Here is a 5,000-nt window from a genome sequence, read left to right on the forward strand (position 1 = left end):
AATAAATCTTTCGCCTTTTACTAAAGATTTCCGTGGAGAGGAACAACCATGAGTTTCAGAGAATTTTTTGATGCCTAGCTGATGCTGGGCTTCGCTAATTTGGTGAAAAATAGCTCGAGTTCCCTTGATTTGGCAAGACCTTGAGACAGCGTTAGTGTTGTTGTTGGTGGTGGTGGTGGTCAAGAAGGGATAGTAAAACGATTCGACTGGGCCATTGAGCTATGGGACCATTGGACGGTTTCGGGTGTTTCTTTGGCTTTGCGCGCTTGGCCTCAAATGAAAGTTGACGGTGTAGCCGACCAAAGCGGCTCCCGCTCGAGTTCTTGAGGACTCGCTCCTGTTAGCAAAACGCGTTACAGCCCTTTGCAAAATCTTTCTCGCGCGCTCCGTTTTTGGTAAGTCGGCCTTATTCGACCCTTTTTAAGGGACCCTTAAAAAAAGAGCACAGGGCAAGGCGCTGTATGTACCCCAAGTTCCATTGCCGTGCTCCTTTTAAGTGGTTCTGATGAAGCAAATTGCTACAAGCGCCTGCTGATTCCCTCCGTGCAGCTGTAAAGACATGCAAATTAGGCCGTCCTGCTCTGTAGCGGCCTTCTGCCATTATCCCCGGCAGTGGGCCGTCCTTTCACTTTTCTTTATTTGCATAACCCTAATGTATCTCAGGTTAAATGTTTTGACATTTTTAAACTCGACAAACCCTTTCCAGTGGTGTTTTTCTTGGACGTGTCATTTGTTTCAATCAGTTCTGCACCTTATTTGGCCATGTTTTGGCTTAGAAATGATATGGTCCACGGGGTCACCATGAGTAGAGCAGCATCCGCGTTCCGCCGAGGCCTAGTTTAGGCTGTTTGTTGGTTATACTCTGGTTTCTCTTCAGATCAAATAAATCTTTCGCCTTTTACTAAAGATTTCCGTGGAGAGGAACAACCATGAGTTTCAGAGAATTTTTTGATGCCTAGCTGATGCTGGGCTTCGCTAATTTGGTGAAAAATAGCTCGAGTTCCCTTGATTTGGCAAGACCTTGAGACAGCGTTAGTGTTGTTGTTGGTGGTGGTGGTCAAGAAGGGATAGTAAAACGATTCGACTGGGCCATTGAGCTATGGGACCATTGGACGGTTTCGGGTGTTTCTTTGGCTTTGCGCGCTTGGCCTCAAATGAAAGTTGACGGTGTAGCCGACCAAAGCGGCTCCCGCTCGAGTTCTTGAGGACTCGCTCCTGTTAGCAAAACGCGTTACAGCCCTTTGCAAAATCTTTCTCGCGCGCTCCGTTTTTGGTAAGTCGGCCTTATTCGACCCTTTTTAAGGGACCCTTAAAAAAAGAGCACAGGGCAAGGCGCTGTATGTACCCCAAGTTCCATTGCCGTGCTCCTTTTAAGTGGTTCTGATGAAGCAAATTGCTACAAGCGCCTGCTGATTCCCTCCGTGCAGCTGTAAAGACATGCAAATTAGGCCGCCCTGCTCTGTAGCGGCCTTCTGCCATTATCCCCGGCAGTGGGCCGTCCTTTCACTTTTCTTTATTTGCATAACCCTAATGTATCTCAGGTTAAATGTTTTGACATTTTTAAACTCGACAAACCCTTTCCAGTGGTTTTTCTTGGACGTGTCATTTGTTTCAATCAGTTCTGCACCTTATTTGGCCATGTTTTGGCTTAGAAATGATATGGTCCACGGGGTCACCATGAGTAGAGCAGCATCCGCGTTCCGCCGAGGCCTAGTTTAGGCTGTTTGTTGGTTATACTCTGGTTTCTCTTCAGATCGAATAAATCTTTCGCCTTTTACTAAAGATTTCCGTGGAGAGGAACAACCATGAGTTTCAGAGAATTTTTTGATGCCTAGCTGATGCTGGGCTTCGCTAATTTGGTGAAAAATAGCTCGAGTTCCCTTGATTTGGCAAGACCTTGAGACAGCGTTAGTGTTGTTGTTGGTGGTGGTGGTCAAGAAGGGATAGTAAAACGATTCGACTGGGCCATTGAGCTATGGGACCATTGGACAGTTTCGGGTGTTTCTTTGGCTTTGCGCGCTTGGCCTCAAATGAAAGTTGACGGTGTAGCCGACCAAAGCGGCTCCCGCTCGAGTTCTTGAGGACTCGCTCCTGTTAGCAAAACGCGTTACAGCCCTTTGCAAAATCTTTCTCGCGCGCTCCGTTTTTGGTAAGTCGGCCTTATTCGACCCTTTTTAAGGGACCCTTAAAAAAAGAGCACAGGGCAAGGCGCTGTATGTACCCCAAGTTCCATTGCCGTGCTCCTTTTAAGTGGTTCTGATGAAGCAAATTGCTACAAGCGCCTGCTGATTCCCTCCGTGCAGCTGTAAAGACATGCAAATTAGGCCGTCCTGCTCTGTAGCGGCCTTCTGCCATTATCCCCGGCAGTGGGCCGTCCTTTCACTTTTCTTTATTTGCATAACCCTAATGTATCTCAGGTTAAATGTTTTGACATTTTTAAACTCGACAAACCCTTTCCAGTGGTGTTTTTCTTGGACGTGTCATTTGTTTCAATCAGTTCTGCACCTTATTTGGCCATGTTTTGGCTTAGAAATGATATGGTCCACGGGGTCACCATGAGTAGAGCAGCATCCGCGTTCCGCCGAGGCCTAGTTTAGGCTGTTTGTTGGTTATACTCTGGTTTCTCTTCAGATCAAATAAATCTTTCGCCTTTTACTAAAGATTTCCGTGGAGAGGAACAACCATGAGTTTCAGAGAATTTTTTGATGCCTAGCTGATGCTGGGCTTCGCTAATTTGGTGAAAAATAGCTCGAGTTCCCTTGATTTGGCAAGACCTTGAGACAGCGTTAGTGTTGTTGTTGGTGGTGGTGGTGGTCAAGAAGGGATAGTAAAACGATTCGACTGGGCCATTGAGCTATGGGACCATTGGACGGTTTCGGGTGTTTCTTTGGCTTTGCGCGCTTGGCCTCAAATGAAAGTTGACGGTGTAGCCGACCAAAGCGGCTCCCGCTCGAGTTCTTGAGGACTCGCTCCTGTTAGCAAAACGCGTTACAGCCCTTTGCAAAATCTTTCTCGCGCGCTCCGTTTTTGGTAAGTCGGCCTTATTCGACCCTTTTTAAGGGACCCTTAAAAAAAGAGCACAGGGCAAGGCGCTGTATGTACCCCAAGTTCCATTGCCGTGCTCCTTTTAAGTGGTTCTGATGAAGCAAATTGCTACAAGCGCCTGCTGATTCCCTCCGTGCAGCTGTAAAGACATGCAAATTAGGCCGTCCTGCTCTGTAGCGGCCTTCTGCCATTATCCCCGGCAGTGGGCCGTCCTTTCACTTTTCTTTATTTGCATAACCCTAATGTATCTCAGGTTAAATGTTTTGACATTTTTAAACTCGACAAACCCTTTCCAGTGGTTTTTCTTGGACGTGTCATTTGTTTCAATCAGTTCTGCACCTTATTTGGCCATGTTTTGGCTTAGAAATGATATGGTCCACGGGGTCACCATGAGTAGAGCAGCATCCGCGTTCCGCCGAGGCCTAGTTTAGGCTGTTTGTTGGTTATACTCTGGTTTCTCTTCAGATCGAATAAATCTTTCGCCTTTTACTAAAGATTTCCGTGGAGAGGAACAACCATGAGTTTCAGAGAATTTTTTGATGCCTAGCTGATGCTGGGCTTCGCTAATTTGGTGAAAAATAGCTCGAGTTCCCTTGATTTGGCAAGACCTTGAGACAGCGTTAGTGTTGTTGTTGGTGGTGGTGGTCAAGAAGGGATAGTAAAACGATTCGACTGGGCCATTGAGCTATGGGACCATTGGACAGTTTCGGGTGTTTCTTTGGCTTTGCGCGCTTGGCCTCAAATGAAAGTTGACGGTGTAGCCGACCAAAGCGGCTCCCGCTCGAGTTCTTGAGGACTCGCTCCTGTTAGCAAAACGCGTTACAGCCCTTTGCAAAATCTTTCTCGCGCGCTCCGTTTTTGGTAAGTCGGCCTTATTCGACCCTTTTTAAGGGACCCTTAAAAAAAGAGCACAGGGCAAGGCGCTGTATGTACCCCAAGTTCCATTGCCGTGCTCCTTTTAAGTGGTTCTGATGAAGCAAATTGCTACAAGCGCCTGCTGATTCCCTCCGTGCAGCTGTAAAGACATGCAAATTAGGCCGTCCTGCTCTGTAGCGGCCTTCTGCCATTATCCCCGGCAGTGGGCCGTCCTTTCACTTTTCTTTATTTGCATAACCCTAATGTATCTCAGGTTAAATGTTTTGACATTTTTAAACTCGACAAACCCTTTCCAGTGGTGTTTTTCTTGGACGTGTCATTTGTTTCAATCAGTTCTGCACCTTATTTGGCCATGTTTTGGCTTAGAAATGATATGGTCCACGGGGTCACCATGAGTAGAGCAGCATCCGCGTTCCGCCGAGGCCTAGTTTAGGCTGTTTGTTGGTTATACTCTGGTTTCTCTTCAGATCAAATAAATCTTTCGCCTTTTACTAAAGATTTCCGTGGAGAGGAACAACCATGAGTTTCAGAGAATTTTTTGATGCCTAGCTGATGCTGGGCTTCGCTAATTTGGTGAAAAATAGCTCGAGTTCCCTTGATTTGGCAAGACCTTGAGACAGCGTTAGTGTTGTTGTTGGTGGTGGTGGTCAAGAAGGGATAGTAAAACGATTCGACTGGGCCATTGAGCTATGGGACCATTGGACGGTTTCGGGTGTTTCTTTGGCTTTGCGCGCTTGGCCTCAAATGAAAGTTGACGGTGTAGCCGACCAAAGCGGCTCCCGCTCGAGTTCTTGAGGACTCGCTCCTGTTAGCAAAACGCGTTACAGCCCTTTGCAAAATCTTTCTCGCGCGCTCCGTTTTTGGTAAGTCGGCCTTATTCGACCCTTTTTAAGGGACCCTTAAAAAAAGAGCACAGGGCAAGGCGCTGTATGTACCCCAAGTTCCATTGCCGTGCTCCTTTTAAGTGGTTCTGATGAAGCAAATTGCTACAAGCGCCTGCTGATTCCCTCCGTGCAGCTGTAAAGACATGCAAATTAGGCCGCCCTGCTCTGTAGCGGCCTTCTGCCATTATCCCCGGC

At 47.2% G+C, this 5,000-nt stretch overlaps 6 non-coding genes across 6 annotated transcripts in view; all 6 read left to right on the forward strand.

Annotated features, from left to right (window-relative positions):
• The window catches only part of LOC143941465 (U5 spliceosomal RNA), a 115-nt gene extending 24 nt beyond the window's left edge, over nt 1-91 (forward strand). Inside the window, exon 1 of the small nuclear RNA XR_013264159.1 lies at nt 1-91. This exon is cut by the window's left edge and continues 24 nt beyond it. This is a non-coding gene — a small nuclear RNA (U5 spliceosomal RNA).
• A 766-nt stretch (nt 92-857) lies between these two features.
• On the forward strand, nt 858-972 carry LOC143941466 (U5 spliceosomal RNA). The gene has a single exon (XR_013264160.1). It is a non-coding gene; the product is annotated as a U5 spliceosomal RNA (small nuclear RNA).
• Nucleotides 973-1,733: 761 nt separating this feature from the next.
• On the forward strand, nt 1,734-1,848 carry LOC143941393 (U5 spliceosomal RNA). Its single transcript, XR_013264091.1, has one exon. It is a non-coding gene; the product is annotated as a U5 spliceosomal RNA (small nuclear RNA).
• Nucleotides 1,849-2,611: 763 nt separating this feature from the next.
• On the forward strand, nt 2,612-2,726 carry LOC143941467 (U5 spliceosomal RNA). Its single transcript, XR_013264161.1, has one exon. It is a non-coding gene; the product is annotated as a U5 spliceosomal RNA (small nuclear RNA).
• Nucleotides 2,727-3,490: 764 nt separating this feature from the next.
• On the forward strand, nt 3,491-3,605 carry LOC143941394 (U5 spliceosomal RNA). The gene has a single exon (XR_013264092.1). It is a non-coding gene; the product is annotated as a U5 spliceosomal RNA (small nuclear RNA).
• Nucleotides 3,606-4,368: 763 nt separating this feature from the next.
• LOC143941469 (U5 spliceosomal RNA) lies at nt 4,369-4,483 on the forward strand. Its single transcript, XR_013264162.1, has one exon. It is a non-coding gene; the product is annotated as a U5 spliceosomal RNA (small nuclear RNA).
• The last annotated feature ends 517 nt before the right edge of the window (nt 4,484-5,000 follow it).

The sequence above is a fragment of the Lithobates pipiens genome, unplaced genomic scaffold (genome assembly GCF_037356315.1).
Source record: "Lithobates pipiens isolate NorthernLeopardFrog02 unplaced genomic scaffold, aLitPip1_a1.2 Scaffold_3, whole genome shotgun sequence".
Classification (NCBI taxonomy): Eukaryota; Metazoa; Chordata; class Amphibia; order Anura; family Ranidae; genus Lithobates; species Lithobates pipiens.